The sequence below is a fragment of the Peromyscus leucopus genome, chromosome 17 (assembly GCF_004664715.2).
Source record: "Peromyscus leucopus breed LL Stock chromosome 17, UCI_PerLeu_2.1, whole genome shotgun sequence".
Lineage (NCBI taxonomy): Eukaryota > Metazoa > Chordata > Mammalia > Rodentia > Cricetidae > Peromyscus > Peromyscus leucopus.
In genome coordinates this window covers 18,635,030-18,655,313 of record NC_051077.1, presented here as the reverse complement: position 1 = coordinate 18,655,313, position 20,284 = coordinate 18,635,030, and the positions used below count along the sequence as shown (strand labels likewise).

Here is a 20,284-nt window from a genome sequence, read left to right as displayed (position 1 = left end):
TTAAACATCACAACTGTGTTTCCTTTTGGACGGGTGAGTTTACACTTATAGAGTGGGAGAGCTTTTTCTCTGTAGCAGCAAGAGACTCGTTAGGAAGTGTCAGTTGGGATTGTAATGTATGTTAAATAAATACGGCCACTACTGAGACAGCCTCATTAACTGGTTAGTAAAGTGTCTGGATGTGGAAGCAGCTTCAAAGTCTTGGGTAGAGTGCAATTTTGAAGACACCTTCTCTCTCTAACGAACTTGTCACAGGGCTTAAAATACAATATTAGAAAAGGATGGCTGGGTAGAAAATTCTTTTTATTTGAGATGGCTAACAAAATGATGTGCCATGTGTTTAAGAAGACAAGTTTGTTTTATTACTATCTTTCATGTATTAGTTAAAAAGAAACGTGAAAAAGTAAAAAAAAATGAATTGGACATCTGGCAATTCTTTGTCAGATAAACAAACACACAGGTAGGCTATTGAAGAAGCGCATGCCCTTACTCACAGTGTGGTTTCCAAAACGTCAGGCTTCACAATAGAGTTTAAAGGAATTGGGTTCACATCACCCTCGAGGGTGACAGAATGACAGAGGACAGGACCAAAAGTGCTGATGGCAGCAGCACTCACAGGAGCATCCTTTATGAGATACCCTTGTAGTCCCCAGGTCTCCTGTTTGCCTTGTCTTGAGCCCATACTCTTGGCCCTTGCTCTCCTGGGCTGGATCTTGGTGCTGCATCAGTGAAACAGGATTGGTGCCAAAAACAGCAGTCATAGGGAAGATGAGCTTCCCGGCCTTGTTGCCCACTCATTTTCTCAACAGCTGAGTTTTGTGGATGATGTTGACAACCCCCTGTTGGGGAATATTATTTTAAGGTATGTTGTTGCATCAATCCTAGTTGGTCTTTTAATAAAAGCCTGGAGTCAGATATTGAGGTAAATGCTAGAAGATCAGAGGCAATAAGACTCAGACACTTCTCATCTCGCCAGCTCCTTAGCTGATCCTGTCTCCAAGAATCCTGACTGAATTTTTCTGAGTCCTCAGCTGAAAGGCTCTCTAGTTCCTGTCTCCTCATGCCTTATATGCCTTTCTCTGCCCAGTCATTTCACTTCCTGTTTTAACCTTCCTAGTGATGGGAATAGCATGTGTACTTCCCAAATGCTGGAGTTAAAGGTGTGTGCCACCAGTGCCTGGCTCTGTTTCTCTCCTAGACTGATCAACCTCATAGAGCCCAGTGTGGCCTTGAACTCACAGAGATCCAGATGGATCTCTGCCTCCCAAGTGCTAGGATTAAAGGTACATGCCACTACTGCCTGGCCTCTATGTTTAATCTAGTGGCTGTCTCGGTCCTCTGACCTTCAGGCAACTTTTATTAGAGTACAAGAAAATATCACCATGGTGTGTTACTTTTGTTTATGTTGCATTTGTTTAACTCTGTGAATCTGTGTTACTGTGCCTGTCTAAAACAACTGATGGTCTAACGAAGTGCTGATTGGCAAATGGCAAATGGCAAGGTAGGAGAAAGGATAGGTGGGGCTGGCAGGCACAGAGAATATCTAAAGGGAGAAATCTGGGAGGAGAAGTAGCAGCCAGAGGAGGACCAGCCACCCAGCCACCCAGCCAGTCTCGGAGTAAGATTTACAGAAGTAAGAGAATGGGAAAACCCAGAGGCAAAAGGGAGACAGGATAATTTAAAGTTAAGGAAAGCTGGCAAGAAACAAGTCAAGCTAAGGCCAGATATTCATAATTAAGAGTAAGCCTCCATGTGTGATTTATTTGGGAGCTGGAAGGTGGGCCCCCCCAAACGAGCAAAAACAAACAACAACAACCCCCTGAAGCTTTATTGTCAGCTCATCTTCTGGGTCTAGGAAAATGCCCGTCTTAAGGACAGGCTACTTGTCATTGTGGCTGATCTTTTGCTATAGGGTCACATGTAGCCCAGGCAGGCCTCAAACACTATACTGTAGCTGAGCATGACTTTGAATTCCCCATCCTCCTATCTCTTCCTACCAAGTTCTAAGATTACAGATATGCTACCACTTCACTCAATTTTGGGGTTTGTATGGTGCTGGGGATCAAATCCAGGGACTCACATATGTTAGATAAGCATTCTACCAACTAAGCCCCACCTCCAGGCTGTAGTTAATATAAAACCTTTTAAAAATACGATGTGTTGATTTTTACTCTATTTATATGAATGTTTTTGCCCACATGCATTTATGAGTACCACATGCATCCCTGTTGTATCCCCTGGGGTTATGGAGGTTGTGAGCCAAATGTGGGTGCTGGGAATAAAACCCCGGTTCTTTGCAAGAGCAACAAGTGCTCTTAACCACTGAGCTCTCTCTCCAGCCACACTCTGGTTAAGCTTTAATAGCTCAGAAACAGGACCAGTTTATGTCTTATGTTCTGTCTTTATTGGGTGGAATGCTGCCTCTACCCGCTTCAGCTAACGATTCACTCCTTTCTTCTAGCAATCACATATTTCCTGTTTCTCCAGAACTGCTGTTGATGTTGTCCAAACATAGCTTATAACTGAAAACAAAAGAACTTACAAGCATAATTGGCCTTGCAGATTTCTTTAGGATGTCCATGAAACAGGACATAGAATTCCAGAGGGACCTGCAACTTATGGGCCCATTGTATCTTTCTATATTATGTTTTCTGAGTAAGAACTTGAAAACTCGGTCTTTAGTCCCAAGTTGTTTCATTGCCTAGATTATATTCTGAATTTGACCTAATATTAAGACTTTCTTCAGTCCATAGAAGATCAGTTCTAGTTTTATCACCTAGAAAAAAAAATGAAGTTTTCAGCTAGAAGATAGTATATGTTTAAATGTTAAAATATTCAACTGTCTCTAATAATTAATTGACCTAGCATAGAGCCTTAATCAATAAGAAAGTACTGTGTTTTAATGAAAAGGAATGAAGCCACATATTAAAATGTTAATCCATATAAAATGCTTGGAAAACATCTTGGTCCTCCGCCAAGGGCTTTTCATGATTTTTCTCCATCTGCCTCTTCAGCAATCTTTCTCTGGTCTCCTCTCTTCTCAGGACTACAGACCACAGTGGAGAACTACATACCCCAAGGTGCCTTGCCAGCTTCAGCTAGGAGCCAGCCAATGGGAGGCAACATTGTAGCCCTGCCATAGGAAGAAAGAGGAGATAAATAAGTCGTGCTGGGTCCCAATTTGCTCACTACCTGGAAGCAATCCTGTCGTCTCTCCTTTTTAAACTCCACCAGGCTGCTCTCCATTCTCTGCAGTAGGGCTGTTTCCTCGTTTTGTTCTTCAGCCCTGGGTAAGTTAACGCCTTCCCTCCATCTGCTGCTCCCTGAGTGCTTCCTTTTCCCATTTTCACTTTGTAACTCTGCCCACATCCCTGCGAGTAGTTCCCTCCTTGCAATCTAACCACTTACCTTGGTGGCTCACAAGCCATGGTGCACATTATAATCACCATGGAATCTTCTGGCAACTACCCATGCTTTGGCTCTTATCCCCCCAGAGAGCCATGTTTCAGGCCAGTAGAGAGGCCCGTTGTTCAACAGCTCTGCAGGTAATGAAGCCCAGATGGACATGATAACCACTGAGTGAAACCACCTGAGTGGATTCTGTTTCCTACCATTCACTGACGAGAGCTCAGTGAATGTTACATGTTTATTGTTGAAACTACCACCTTGATGCATACTGTGCCACCATCATTTCCCCTCATTCACAGATGAGACACTTGGAATTCTTGTTCATATACAGCTTTTCATTCAGTACTGGGGATTGAGAGTTTGTGTCCAGCAGTCTTCCAGCTGATGCCCACGTTCCTGGCCCAATGACTTCACACTGGCATAAGCAACTCTCTCACACCCTCTTACAAATATTCCACCCTACTCCCATCATTTTCACCTGATGGCCTTGTTTCTTATCTCATTAAGTGCCCTAAAGGGATTCTGCCAAACACGCCACCAAACAGACCATCACCTCCACCTGCTTCTCTGCATCTGCATCCTCCGTCAGAGGCATGACCATGAGTGGCCTATCTGTGATCACATTCCCAACCACTCTATCCTGCACCGCAGATCCCATCTGCTCTTGCTTCTCTCCAAGTCAACACTATCCTCTTTACTAGTTCTCCTTGAGGTCATTGATCAGATTCACATGCTTAGCCCAGGTACCAGCTCTGGTCTCCACCTGACTGTTGGTCAGTACTTTGTGTGTGTGTGTGTGTGTGTGTGTGTGTGTGTGTGTGTGAATTTTTTTTCACTTGAGACAGGGTTTCTGTGTCCTGACTGTCCTGGAACTCGCTCTGTAGACAAGACTGGCCTTGAACTCAAAGATCTGCCAGCCTCTGCCTCCTAAATACTGTTATTAAAAGCAAGCCCCACCACCATCACTACCTGGCTTCTTATCTGTAATTACTTGTGGTAGTATCCTGCAGAAGCGTGGCTTCAAATCCCATACAGTTACCAGACTGATGTCTCTAGCTCACATCTTTTGCCTGAAATCTGTGCTTTATCAATCCAATTGCCTGTGCAACATTTATATGAGGTATCTAATAGACATTGGTGTTTTTCCTTCAGTTGTTTCCCCATCTTGTTCATATGTATGCACATTCTTCCCAGGTCAGAACATCTCAACACATCCTTCATGTTCCCTGCTTTCACTCCTAGCTAGTGTCTAGTCATCTTGACTCTTCAAAGCAATGCAGAATCCCATACTTCTCCCATTGCCCACTGTCCTAAGCCTCTAGCTTAGATGCCCGCTCTCTGTAACCATTCCTTGATGCTACACTGATTACTCAATCTCTACAGTCTCTTTCCACAGGGCATCCTTCTAAACTGTGATTCAGATCATGTGATTCCATTGCTCAATATCCTGGGATCTGACTCCTGGTCAACCTCTCTGACGTCACATCCCACTTCTTTCCGGCAGGCACTCCTCTCTAGAAACGTTAGCTTCCATGCTGCTCCTTGAACTTTCCAGGCAGGCTTTTGCTTCCGCCATTCCTGTCTCCCTCGATTGTATTTCCATAGCTGTTTGACTAGTCTTCTCACCTTCTAAACCTTTGCTCTGTTCTCTGGGATCCTCATTCTGGTCATGCTCTTCCAACTGTCTTCTATTATTATGCCTCTGTCTTTCTGGATTCCCATTTCTTCTCTACATTATGCAGTCTTCTTCTACAGTAGAAAAGTTTTTTTTAACACCTGGATTATAAATTTACAGGTCAGGAATTACGAGATTTTCTTTCTTAATATTCCTTTAAATACAACAACAACAACAAAAAGTTTCTGGTAGGCTATAATACTCAAAAAGTTTTGTTGCTGATCAGTCCAAATTGCAGCTACTTGATCAGAGCAATTACTGATTTCTCTTTTCCTTTTCCATCCCCACTACTTTACTTAACCAGTCTTCAAAAATGGTTTAGTAAAACATAAATGATAAGAATTTTTTATTGCAATTTTAGAATAGCCTAAGATAGAATACTTTCTTTGTTAGCCAAGAATAGTCAAAGTGTTCTGCATATGATAATGAGATACAGATATGAAAAATAAAGATAAACATTCAATCTCTTTCTAGATTTCATTGATTATATAGGATGTAAAAAATGAGTTTGGAGTGAACTTTATTAATTGAGAAAATGTCTCTTCCTTAAGATTTGGTCTAGTCCACAATATCTCAGAGAGGTGGGCATCTATTCCCTCCTTCCTCTGCTCAATAACATCTGCCAGCATTTTATAGTATGAAGAAATGTCTCACAGCATAGAATCTGGGCTGACGATGCATAGGGGAATGGAGAGGGTTTGGGGTAATGTTCAGTATCTCAAACTACAGAGCCCTCAGGGTGATATTCTCTAGAAGAATCCATAATTGGAGCTGAACTAAATAGCTTTGTTCCCCTCCAATCTGAGCCTGGTTACTTTATCAAGAAAACAGATGTTTATTGCTTTCAGGCAGAAAATAATAAGTTGGGCAGGTTTACAAGCCTGTTTTCCACCCGGAGAGCATTTTTGTCAGCTTCTTCATCCTCAGAGAAAATTACACCAAATCAAGTCTTGAAAGGTGGATGATTAGTGGGTGGCATGCTTGGCATCTCATTTCTTCCTGACTGGGGATGTGGAGATGCTATTGACCTTCCACGAAGGGAAACACACTTTTATTTTTCTTCAAGACAGGGTTTCTCTGTGTAGCTTTGTGCCTTTCCTGGAACTCACTCTGTAGCCCAGGTTGGCCTCGAACTCACAGAGATCTGTCTGCCTCTGCCTCCCAAGTGCTGGGATTAAAGATATGCACACCACAGAAACTCACATTTTAGACAGCAGAGTTGTCTTCGAGGCATTTTCTTGGAGCAGAGAACACAACTGTATGCTAATGTAGAAAACCAATAGAGCCTCGCATGAGGCACTTGGTGTGGCTTGGATTGTGGCTCACAAGCAGCGATTCAATAGCTGGCACTTATTATATTGGAGAAAGTGGATCCTACATCCTAACCCCTCAAGTAATCTGGAACATGAAAGAGTCACCTAGTAACCTCTTTATCACTTTTAGTATCCAAAATTTTCAAGGACCGGTTTTTATAACTTGCAGGAAGGAGTGACAACAGTGATAGTTAATGATAAAAGCCTCTGGATGTTTAATCTCAATTCAGAGAGCACTAAGAAGTTCTTCAAACACATGGGGACATCTTTAAATGCTTTGAAATGATATAAATTAGACCATTTTAATAATAGTTTTAAACATGTATGAGATGACAGTGTGGGCTAGAGTATCTTATAAGGTCATGTATACCTTGTAATGTGGAGGAGAGTCAGGACCTGAGGAGCTTGAAGTATCTTTGCCCACACTCAGGCTCAGGGACCAGAATAAAGTGGAATGGAAGTTCAGAAACTGCTGTAGATCTGGTCTTACATGTTGTTAAACATGACTGTAGTTTTCATATGGGTATACTACTGTGTAACAGTTCTGAAAATCCTTCAAGATGGTATTGGCATTGCTTTGGAGTTACTGATAGTAAAATATGTGATCTAGTCCCATCAGTTACATTTTGTTAGTGGACTCCTGAAACTCACCAGTATTTCCTCACTCTTATTTTATATGGGTGACCATTTATATATATTGAGGATCATACTTCATTATAAATTGAGTGACTCTTTGAAGGTGATGGGAAAGCATGGGATTTGGAGATGGATACACACAGATGTGGGTCTAGGCTTTGTGTTAACTATGGGGAGAAGATGGCATCTTTCCAAAGCTACCACTTGGTTTCAAGATGAAGTCCACATAACAAAGGGTAAACCAATAAGAGAAAAACAGTGTGGTTTGAATGAAAAATGTCCTCCAACAGCTCATCCATTTGAACACTTGGTCCCCAGTTTGTGATATTGTTTGAGGAGACTGGGAGGTAGAGCCTCGATGGAAGAAGTATGCCACTGGGGGTGGGCTTTGAGATTGAATAGCCTTCTCTCACTTCCTATTGGTTCCCCCCTTTCCCAGTGCTTCCTGTGTGTGGAGGAACTGTGGTCAGCCAGCTTCCTGTCCCTGCCACCATGCTTTCCCTGTCTGTTGCTCTGCCAGCTCCGTCATGGTCGACTCCATCCCTCTGCAACGGTAAGCTATAATAAACCCTTTTCTCCTTTAAGTTGCTCTTGGTATTTTATCACAACAGTAGGAAGTAACTGGTTCAAGCCTGTAGTTTCATAAAATAGAGGAGCCTTCGCAAGAAATCAGGGCCCTAAAATGAGTGAATAAGCTTGTGTATTTTCATGCTGAATGTGTTAGAAGTTCGTAGTTCATAGATAAGAATAACTGGACACAGGTATTAGAGTAAAGTGGTAGACTGGGGGGATGTTGCCAGACCAGATCTGCTCACATTATCTTCCATCCCATGTGTTCAGATATAAGTATGTTCCTTTCTTCTGAGGACAGAGTGGGTACCTCTAGGTTGAAAATTTACTCAGCTACCTGAGAGAGGTAGGTGAGAAGGTTTCTGCTATGCTCTTGAATTCTAAGTAGCCATACCTTGCATGCCTGTGTGTGTGTTGGGGGGTGCATACACGTGTGCATGTGTTCAAGTGTGTGCAGGTGCACATACATGTGCATATATATGTGGAAGTCAGATTTCAATCTTGACTATTCTAAGTCTTTACACCTTGGCCTGAAGCTCACCAATTAGGCTAAGCTGCCTAGCCAGCAAGTGTGGGAGCATCCCCCTGACATCCCCTCTCCAGCACCAGTATTACAAGCATATGCTACTGTGTGTGTGTGTGTGTGTGTGTGTGTGTGTATGTGTGTATGTGTACTTTCTGTGCTTGTGCATGTAGTTTTTGTGCTTGTGTGTGTAGTTTTTGCACATGTGTGTCATGAGCACATATTCCTATGTATAGAGGCTGGACAAGGACACTCTTGCCCCGCTCTGTCACTCCCTGCCTTATTTCCTTGAGGCAAGGTCTTTCCCAAAATCGGAGCTAGGTGTGTGGCCATCAGGTGCAGCAATCCTCCTGTCTCTGCCCTTCCCTGAACAGCCCTGGAGTTACAGTGCATAGTAACCACACCCACCTTTTTATATGGGTTCTGGAGATTGGAATCTACGTCTTCTTACTTGTGCAGCAAATATTTTTGTCTATTGAACCAACTTCCTAGCCCTGCACCTGGATTATTACACAGGTTCTGGGGATTCAATTCAGATCCTCATGTGTGCAAGGCAAGGATTTTATCCTCTGAGATAGCAGCCCAGCCTCCACAGCAAGATACCTTGAATCTCATTGTTGAGTGTGAGTAAAGGGCTATTCATCTAAATTTACTAGTTTTATTGTATTTTTTTTTATTGCAATTGAAAAGTGGAAAAATAGTCAGGATACCTCCAACACAGGGTGACTGTAAAGACCGAGTGTTAAGGGTGATTAAATTGAATGTTCCACAAATATTGGTTTCCCAAGTGATACATAATTCCATGTTGCTCACAGTGTAAGTCAATTATTTACAGTTGTTTACCTAATTTTCTTGGTCTTTGCTGAAGCCTCGAAGTCATGTTATCTTAACAAATTGAGTTACCTGGTGGGGAAGGAGGGTGTGAGAAAATGGGATTTTGCCCCTCTGAGGGATACAACTATTACTACCTTTCTGTTGCTTTGGTTTACATAAACATTTTACATCTGCTCCCTTCCTTCTCCCCCAAACAAACCCATGCAACTCATGAACTTCATTTTCAATGCAGCAGTTTCCTTCATCGCTTCTCCTGAGCAGACTGAGTCACAAGGTGGACCACAACAAGTGTTTCCTTCCCTCCTTCCTTTTGCTGCATAAATCAAGGCTTCTGAATGGTATGAAGAATAACACTTGCTTATTTTCCTTTAGGGAAGTCCATTTCTCTATCTCACCCTCACCCTCTCTCTCATACACACACACACACACACACACACACACACATTCCAGTGTAGGGTAGAAGTGGTCATACACCTGTTGGAGAACACCCAGGAGCTTCTTCCCCCACCCCCTTTGTTTTTGTTCCGTCCTCAGTTCATGTTCTTAATAACTGGAATATAATGTTCTACCTGCAGAAACGATTGTATTGGCAGAAAAGGAGTCAGGAAAAGGGGCATTTGTACAACTTAAAACAGTGGCTTTCAGAAAACATAAACTATTTACTACAAGTTGTTGCCAGGAATATTGTGCCCGTATATAAGGGAGTAGGGGAATAACATTAAAAATAGATAAGGGAAAATGTCAAATTACTTTTCCTACAAACATTATCTCAGAACCGACCAATAACGGCATAGGGTGAAAGGTAATAAATTATAATAAATTAGCTAGAAGGTGCACAGAAAGAGAGGTTAAGGAGCCAAAAATAGGTGTGTCGTAGACAAGGTATTTCTCTTTTGGACAGTGTCTACTCAAGGTCTCACATCTCTGTAATTCATATTCATTCTCTCTCTCTCTCTCTCTCTCTCTCTCTCTCTCTCTCTCTCTCTCTCTCTTCTCTCTCTCTCTCTCCCCTCTCTTCTGACTTGGTCCTAATTCTTTTAAGGAATGTGGTATATTCTCAAAGTTACTGAAATTTCCTTTAACAATTAAATTAGATGAGCATATTGATGATTGTAACTCATTCCTTGTGATTAATAAAGAATGTACCAGCTGCTCAGGCAAGACCTTCTATTCTTGGACAGGCCTGTAGTCAGCCAGAGGCTGCCAGCAATAACTCACATGGCATTCTGTCATCATCTTCAACAGAAAGAAAAGGATGTGGCTTTAAAAGTCAATATTTTCTAGAGGAGAACAAGTCAGGCGGAGACTATTGACAGTCTGTGACATAATCCAACAGGGTCCAATTCTGCCTGATTGCTTCTCAGAGAACTAAGAGTATCTTGCCTAATTCACACCAACAGCTACATATAGCTGACACAAACAACTCTTTCTCTGTATTATTCTCATTTTTATTAGTTCTTTGAGAATTCCATGCAGTGTATTCTGACCATCTATACTTCCTCACCCTACTCTTCCCAGATCCATCCCCGCTTTCCTACCCATCCCAAATCTGTACCTCCAATGTGTTGATTCCATTTAGTGTGGCTTGCATGTATACGATTTCATGGCTGACTATTTTGTATTGAATAATCAGTTAGCAAGCTCATCCCTGGGAAAGGCTAATTCTCATTCTTTCATTGGTTCTTATGCCTATTGTTCATATTTTAGGGGTGGGAATCCTGCAACAGTTCCCCCTTCCACATTAGTATGTTTATCCGTGTTGTTCTTGTTCAGGTCTTGTTTAGGCAGCCATATTGTTGAGGTGACATGAGTGTAGCTTTTCTGTCACAGTAGACGTCCTGGTCCTCTGGCTTCTACAACCTTCCTGCCACCTCTTCTTTGATGTGCCCTGAGCATTAGGGCAGCATTTGTATTGCAGATGTATGTGTATGTTGGGCCTCAGTACCCCACAATCAATTGATCTCTGCATTATGACCAGTTTTGGTTTTCTGTAAGGGTAACTGTTTGCTACCAAGAGAAGTTTCTCTGATGGGATGAGAGATCTATTATAACTAATCTATTATAGAAGAATGTTTTAGAATGCACTTAGGAGTAATGTTGGTCTAATAAAGTGGCAATAACAGTTTCTCTAAGATCTATGACTTTACTATCACCAAGTAATTGGTTAGGTTTCTAATACAGGCATGGTTTCCCTCCTGTTGAGTGAGGCCTTATGTCCAGTTAGACAGCTGTTTACAACTTCCAATACATGAATGCCGCTAGAGTCCCTTTATATCTTGCCATTTGCATGGTTGGTTAGGAAACCCCTAGTGGCTCCCAGAACAATATCATCTCTCTGTGTTGCACTGAGCTGCCTCTCAGAGGTTGAAGTTAAGTCCCTGTGCTGAAGACACTGTGGACACAGGACTCAGAGGATTCAATCTGGGTCTAATCTGAAAGCCTGTTCCCAGCAGTCTAGACATCCTAGGACCAGAAGGTGCCAAGGGAGGGAAGCAATCAATATTTCTATCCAGCTGTGGCACCAGTGAATGAAAGAATCTTTCTTAGAACTGAAGGGATTCGATTGACAGTAGCATGCCCGAACTTCTGAAACCTAATCCTGCGGCTTGTGTATCTACCTTTCCCCCTCTTTCCGGAATGATCTCTTCTAAAAGGATATTGGTAAAGCGACCTTGTGTCTTCCACTCTTCTCATGTTGAAGCCTTCAGCTTTTTATCCCGATTACTATATGTTTTTCCCTAATTCTCCTTCTCAATTTGAGGAAAAGTGTAGAAAATAGCATAAGACAGCTTTCTATGATCATGAATAATACATCCTTTCTTGTGTTTTCCAAATCTGGAAAAAATTAATCATTTTATGAAAATTAATATACCAATGTTGGTTAAAAGGAATACAGAGAACCAAAAATATACCAATAATTGTGGAAATAGAAAAATAAAACACTATCCAAAAATATTTCTTACAGACTTACAGAAGAAAGCTTCAAAGTTTTAGAGGATATATAAATATATTATATCATTTATATATTATATGTACATAAACACAAAATTCAGGTCTGATCTTAAAATTTGACCAATTATAACTGTAGGCAAACCTAACTGAAGAACATAGATGCTACTTATCAAAGGAAATATCATTGTCAAATTTGAAAACATTTAAAAAGTCTTACAGGATGACCAAGTTCAGAAAAAAATGTCTTTTATTCACTCAAATATATCCTGTATATTCTGATCATGTTTTTCCCTCTCCCTGCTCCTCCCAGATTCTCCTCAACACCCCCATCCTATGCAACTTCACCCCCTTTTTCTCTCTCTTTAGAAAACAAACAGGCCACCAAAAGAAAAATAAACAAACCAGAATAAAAGATGAGTTTAAAGAAAAGAAAAAGCACAGGAAACACAGAAACACAGAAACACACACACACACACCATAAAAAATACAAAATCCTCCTCTAGAACAGCAGTATTTCGCCTCTGTTCCTCCAGATTCTGTCTTTGTAGGAAGTAGATGTGGGCTAGATCATTTGAATATAAGCCATTAGTACCTTCATTTTCCACCCAACCCTAGTCACTGAATGAATGCATGGTTGAAAATAAAGGATTTCCCTGTAATTATTTTAGTTGCTTTTTAATGTTAGCTAAAATCAGACCCATTGTTTTCTGCAATACTAATGTTAGGTTTACACATATTTCAACTCCTTTCTACTTAATTACTTTCAGATAATTCTTCCAATGTGTTCATAAGCTTTTCAAATCTGAATGCCACAGTAGCATATGTTTCTAATATTTTTGGTTTAGTATCTATTCTTTATATATACACATTCAAATGGGTAATTCTTCAGCATAAGGTTACATGACCATTTATAAATGTGCTGAAGTAAACAGGGTTCAGGCCAAATATTGATCTCCAAGATAAGTCTTGCCATTTTATGCTACTAGAAGGTTGATTAAAACAATTATTCTGAAAGTCAAAGTTTCTGTATCAACTAAACATTTCATACTAATTTACATGATAATCATTTTTTTAAAATAAAGGATAAAAGAAAAAAAATACAAAATCCAAAACCATAAAATGCCCAAAGCAATATGACAAAAAAGTCTACCAAGATACAACTGAATTTATTTTATGTTTGCCATCTACTGGACTTTAAGTCCAGTTAACCACTTTAAGTGTGGTTAATATACCCAGTGAGACTTTTTTAGAGTAGACTGATTTTTCATCTGTAAGCAAATGTCAGTTGCAGTTAGCTTCTTGGTTAGAGATGGGAGCTTGTGTCCATTTCTCCCTCCTGTTAGCATGGGGGCCACATCAGACTTGAACCTGTACAGGCCCTGTGCATGCTACCTCATATATGTGATAGTCCTATTATGTCTGGAAGGCCTTATTTTCTTGGTATCATCCATTCTCCCTCCCTCTGCCTCCTACAGTTTCCCCACCTCCTTTTCTAGAAAGTTCCCTGTGTTGCGTGCGTGCATGCGTGCGTGCAGGTGTGCATGTGTGTTGGGGTTAAGGATTTGATGAAGACATCCCATTTAGGACTGAGTGTTCACATCTTGTAAAGTTGACTTCATAAAATTTATTATTATAGCTGATTTTCATGAACCACGAGGTTGTTTGATGAACAAGATGACATGCTCTGGAAGGTTATGGAGCACAATTGCAGTTATAGGGTAAGGAATTAGCAACTATTTGCCAATGGATTCTTTGGATAAACTGATTCAGAAGTCTAAAAAGATAACATAGGCATAGTGTGCATGAAAAGCTTGTGGTCAGCAGCCTTTGGGTCAGTGATTTATTTGCCGAGTCCTTGCTTTGGGAAGCTTTCTTTATCTGTGAGTTTGTCACTGTTGGTTGGGGGAGGCCCTGTTGTCTGTTGTGATGTTCGGTGGCTGTAACAGGAGTTTTCCTTCACACTGTTGCTCTCAAAATGAACAATGAAATATCTTCCAACCTGTCGAAGGAGACCAATATAGATACAGTTACTTTGCTTCATAAAACTGTGGGCAAGCATTTTCTTTTTCTAATCTCCTGAAGATAGTTTAACCTTGCTTTGGATATTGAGTGTTAGGAGGGGAAGTTACAGGGCTCTTTAGTCCATTTTATAGGTAAACACACTCTGAGAGTCTAAGATGGAAACAGAATATAGTAGATCTCTAAACATTAATTTCTCATAAATATTTTCAAGGGGTATAACATATATTCAATAATATGTGCTTTGGAAAACCCTAAGACTATTAGGTAAAGACCATATAAAAGAAAATCTAAAAACATGTCTGGTACCTCTGTTTTTCAACACCATTTCGGAAGTGCTAATACAAAACAATAACTGTATGGTTTAGTGGATACTAACCACATTAAAGAAAAGGAGGAGGAAATGTTTTTATTTGGACGTTGTAACTTCTACCCACCAAATGCCAATGAATTAACAAAGCACCGGTAGAGTTGGTAAAGGAGTGGAAGACAGCATTGCAGACCCAGGGCACGCTGCCCTAAAGGGGCTGCAAAGCAACTCTGAGACCTGAAACCTTCTGATTCTCAGACTGGCCAATTCTGTGTAAGAATGTGGAAATATAAACACTTGTCACTTGCTAAGGACTCTTGTTAAAATAACTTTATGAATGATTTCCCTGGTTTCCAAATGCCCATCTAGGGGACTCCATCATGCCCTGGACTTACATTGGCCAAGTTAAACACACTCCTCTTTACTTTAGCAATCCTCTCTCTTCTCCAGTTAAAATAAGCATGTCTTTGATGGCTTTGGTTTTAGCAGTAGCAGTAGCAATATTTTATTTATCGCATTTTTCCACAAATACACTGCTGCATATTAGGATAGGTGGAGAACATAGAGCATTTTAAGGAGGGTGGAGAACCAGCTACTGCATATTATATGTATTAGGGAGGGTGGCGAACACAGCTACTGAGTTTTAGGAGCGGGGAGAACTCAGCTACTGCATATTAGGAGTTTGGAGAACACAGCTAAGTTGAGAAGCCAGCTTGCTCTTTTCCTGTATGTCAGGCATATAGGTGGGTGCAGTTTAAGTCCATACTATTGAAAAATTACTTATTGCTCCATGGCATGAACCTTTGAGACTGTAGCCAAACATCATAAGTGCTAAACCCAATTCTGGGACACTGAATCCCTGAAGTCCTAGAGACACTTCAACAACAAATGCAGTGACCTTTTTAGTGCCACTATGAAGATTTCATCATTTGTTAAAAAAAAAAAACCTAAAATATTTTACTTCAGGTCACTTAAGCTTAATTTACCACAATTAAAAACTTCACATAGCATGTATTTTTTTGCACCCTATCAGAATACATGTAATATCTGGAAATTAGGAGCTCCTCCATATTCTAATAATGCAAGGTAAGTGCACTGAGTGATGAATAATGGATGGGAATCTTCAAAATAGTATGTGAGGGCAGATTATAGATCATCTCGTCTTCAATAATTCATCTGCTTACTGCCTTACATCATACAGGTTATGAGTCCCATTTAACACAAGAGGAAGCACAGACATCAAGAGGTTAACTGGCCTGTTCAGGGCCACATGGGACATTGTTTGTAGACACTGGGCTAAAGGTCAAGGATAGCATCAAACCATTTTCTCTGCTCCTTTTCCTATGATTAGAAACATTTGTTTTAGCTGGTCAAACATTGGACCGTGCAATACTGAAATGACCTTAAAGCAGAAGCAGTGTGCAGACACACACACACACACACACACACACACACACACACAAGAATGCAGAGAATTGCTTAGGCCCAGTCTAAGTGATTTGGAGCTGTAATTATGACATTTGGAGAGAGAATCTTCCTTATCCTCAGAAAACTTGACCAAGATTCAAAATATCAAAATGGTTTTCAAGCTCCAGCATGCTTAAGTCCTCTCCTCCTGACAATATTTCTTTTTTCAGCAGTTACCACAGACAATCCTAAAGCAGCTATTCCACAAGCCATATTGAGAAAGACATATCAGGGCAATCTGGAGATTTGGGGGACCAAGTAGATTGATATTGAGTGAAAGTGACCTGATATAATACAGTACCATGTACAGTGAAAATTTATATATTTCATATATATATATATGAAATTAGAAAATAACATAAACTAACCAAATAAAAATTTAAAGGACATGAGAAGATAAAGGGACAAAAAAGTAAAGAAAAGGATATGTCCTTTCTACTAGCTGGACATGGTGATGGATCCCTACCATCCCAGTAGTCAGATTGAGGCCAGTTTAGGCTGTACAGTGAGTCCCTGCCACAACTACACATTTGCCAAAGGACATGCTCCATCTTTGACTAGATTCCAACAGCATGAATCAGACTTCAGGATTTAGTGGTTGGAGGGCTGATCCCTGAAAGTAGCATGAAGCCCATGGGTGTTAATAGTCACCTTTCCAGTCAGGCAGTGGTGGCGGCGCACACCGTTAGTCCCAGCACTCGGGAGGCAGAGGCAGGCGGATCTCTGTGAGTTCAAGGCCAGCCTGGGCTACCAAGTGAGTCCCAAGAAAGGCGCAAAACTGCACAGAGAAACCCTGTCTCGAAAAACCAAAAAAAAAAAAATAGTCACCTTTCCCTGGGAGAACTTCGTTTTTAAGGTCCCTTTTGGCCTCTGAGTGGCTGGTGTGCCTCACAACTGTCTTGCTCATTGGTAAGAAAGCAAATACTCCTTCCACGGCCATTGCTGAGGCTGTTCAATGGGAGTCTGTGTTCTCTCCTCTCAGCCTGTCTGACGTGGCTTAACGGGATTTGGTGGCCAGAAGTGGTTCTCAGTTAGAGTGGCTCCCAGGTGAGGAGGTGTGCTTGATGTTTGCACCTATATATGGGTGGGAATGAAACATTCAAAGCCGCAGAGACCTAGGGGCTCAGAGGGAACACAGGTTACAGTTCCGCCTGTGTGTTTCAGGTACACTCATGTCCCATATTGAGTAGAATGTGTCCCATTAGGGATTCTTCAAAGGCATGTCCAGACAATAGTAATTTTAAAAAAATGACACCAGGAGGAGGAGGAGTTACCTGCTGGTTTCCTTTGTCATCATAGCATCCCTTCATTACAGTCAAATACTACTTCATTATCTCCCAAATTCTTTTTCATGTCATCAGTTGTTCAAGCATGTGTTCCTTAACTTGCACACATTTGTTAACCTCCCAGTTTTACTTTTTCTGCTGATTTCTAGTTTTATTGCATTAGGTTCGGAGGTTAAAAATATTGCTATGATTTTGCTTTTCTTAAGGTTGTTAAGGCTTGTTTTGTGGGACTCGGAGAGATGGCTTATTGATTAAGAGCACTGGCTGTTTTTCCAAAGGACCCAGACTTGATTCCAGGGATCACACTGTAGTTCACAAATGTCTGTAACTCCAGTTCCAGGAAATCCAATTCCTTCTTCTGCTCTCTGTAGGTATCAGGTGTAGACGTGGTACAAAGGCTTACTTGCAGGCAAAATACTCTTATATAAAACCAACAAAAAGGCAAACTTGTTTGTGGTCTAAAATGTAATCATTCTTGAAGAACATCCCATGTGGGCTCGAGGACAATGTATACTGTGGGGGCTCTGTGTATATTTTTTGAGGCTAATTCAACCATATGGTAATGTTCATGTTTCTCTGCTGGTTTAGCTGAGGTAAACAGATTACTGAATGTGCTGTTTTCATCATTATTTATATAGAGTATCTTCATCCTTTCAGCCTGTGTGAACCTTTCAGTGTGTATTGCATTTTCTGCAGACAACGTATAATTGAATCTTGTTTGCTTTGTTTTATTTTCCATTTACTGAGCAACCCTATGTCTTTGGGAGGTTTAATCATTTACACGTAGAATAATTGCCAACAGGGAAGAATTAACTACTATAATTTTGTTAATTTTTAAAAATGAGTTTGTAGTCTGACTTTCCTTTGGGCTGCCAGCTCACAAGTAATAACTTCTTATTAATTATGAAAGCTCAGCTTTAGCTTAGGCTTGTTCCTAACTAGTTTTATAACTTAAATTAACCCATTCCTACTCATCTATGTTCTGTCACATACCGCCCATCCTGCTTCTTCTGTGTGTCCTGACATCTCTTGTATGCCCCGATTCCTCCTCCTATGTCCTCTCTCTGTCTAGAAGTTCCTCCTATACTTTATGCCTAGCTATTGGCCATTCAGCTTTTTATTACACCAGTCACAGCAATACACCTTCACAGGGTGTACAAATATCCCACATCAGAGTTGCATCTTCTAATGTCCTTTTTGATTTCTTCTCCTTGGAATTTTAAAGTTTTCATTGTATTTTCACTTCCTGATTAGGTTTATTTTAAGCTATTTTCTTTATTTGAAGTTATTGTGAATGAGCTTGTTTTTCTCACTTCATTATTGGGACACTCCAGGTTCTGTATGATTTGTATGTGCCCAACATCTTTGCTGAGTATGATCATTAGTTCTGGTGCAGTCTTTAGGGTTTCTGTGTACAGGATTACATCTTTAGAGCATAGGGATAATTTGAGTTCTTACTTTCCAATTTGAATCTATTTTACTTATTTTTGTCTGTCTAGCCTAACCTATAAGTACTATATCAAATAAGGGAGAAAAAGAAGATATCCTTGTCTCATTGTTCATTTTGGTGGAAATGATTTCAGTTCTTCTCCACTTAGTGTATGCTATCGGTTTGTCATATATGATCTTTATCACAGTGAGGTTTATTTCTTCTATTTCTGATGACTTTGGAGCTTTTATCATAAAAGGAAGTTAGGCTTTGTCAAATGCCCTTTGTGCATCTATTGTGTCAATCAGGTAGTTTCTACCCTTGGGTTTACTGATGTTGTGTATTATGCTAATGAATTTACATTTGTTGAAGCATCCCTGTATCCCTAAAATGAAGCTTACTTGGTCATGATGGATGATGTTTTTGGTGTGTAGTTGACTTTTGGGAAAGTATTTTAGTGATACATGCATACATGTTATCAGGGAGGTTGGCCTATTTCTTCCTTCTGTGTGTGTATCTGTTTTTTGTATTTGGGTAATACTGGCTGCATAAAAATCAGATTGGTAGCAATCGTCCCCTTTATGTTTTATGCAGTGATTTAAGGAGTATTAGTGTGAGTTCTTTAAAGGTCTAATGGAATTCTGCAGTGAATCCATATGGACCTGGCTTTATTTGAATTGAGAGACTTTTTCTTACTACTTGTTGATATTGATCACTACTAACCAGTTAAACATGTCTATTTAACCCTTGCTTCAGTTAGATCATATGTGCCTGTATTTTTTTAATTTTCTGAAATATAGGTTTTTAAAGTATTTTCTAATGATACTGTATATTTCTTTGGTGTTTGTACAATGTTTCCCTTTACATCCCTAGTTTTGTTAATTTGCATCTTCTCTTTTTTTTCATGGTTAATTTGGCAAAAGGTTTGTTAACTTTTTTATATTTGCAAAGACCAGCTTTGCTTCCTGCACCTTTGTGCTGTTATTTAATTTCCATTTCATTAATTTCTTCTTTGACCTTTTTTTTTGCCTGCCTACTCATATTTTTGGATTATGATATACGATTCTGACTATCAGGAATCTGGAAGCAGTTTATTTGGATGATTCTTGCTCAGGGGTTTCCATGTTGCTGTTAATAATCCGATCATGGTTGTGTTATCCGAAGCTTTACCTGATACTCACTAGAGGAGCCTGTTCTATGCTAGTTCCTCACATAGATACCTGCTGGAAACTTTAGAATCTTCATTATGGAATCACCATAATATGGACTGTCATTAAAGAATGATTATAACAGCTCCCAGTCCATCTAATAGAATAGAGAGCAAGATGAAAGCCATGTTTGCCATTTGTAGCCTGTCACTTAATGCCTTGTGTTTCTAGGCAAAATTTTATAGTCCTCATTCAAGGGGCAGGGCTTTAAATTCTAGCTCTTGTAAAAACAAATACAAAATAATTTATTGGCTAATTTTAAAGCAATTTTATAAGATCTTGAGTATACTTTACACATTCTTCTATAACGGTTGTGCATAGCACTTTTCCTGTATATAAAAAGTTCAGCCACTTAGTAGTTTATAGATGAAGAAATATATGAATTAGAAGATACATGATCTAATTACAAATTGGAAAATATATAATGAGAATGCCAACACAGAGTCGAAGCTCTCTACTTCATATTATATTGTTGGTATGCATAACTGCATATAATTCTAATTTGCATCTGTCACAATACAAATAAAATTAAGATGCATCTCTTTAATTTCTATACAAACTCTCCCCATGCTACTAGTCTATAGATTGTCATTAAGATATAAAGCTGATTATTCAAAGAACCTCTTGGTTTGGAGTTCTTTGGTAAAGAAAAAC

At 40.0% G+C, this 20,284-nt stretch overlaps 1 long non-coding RNA gene across 1 annotated transcript in view; it reads left to right on the top strand.

The window, feature by feature from the left end:
• The first annotated feature begins 3,158 nt into the window (after positions 1 to 3,158).
• LOC114698503 overlaps positions 3,159 to 20,284 on the top strand; it is a 103,476-nt gene continuing 86,350 nt past the window's right edge. The window contains exons 1-2 of the long non-coding RNA XR_003735364.2: positions 3,159 to 3,290; positions 7,472 to 7,585. This is a non-coding gene — a long non-coding RNA (uncharacterized LOC114698503). The remainder of the gene's footprint in view (positions 3,291 to 7,471; positions 7,586 to 20,284) is intronic.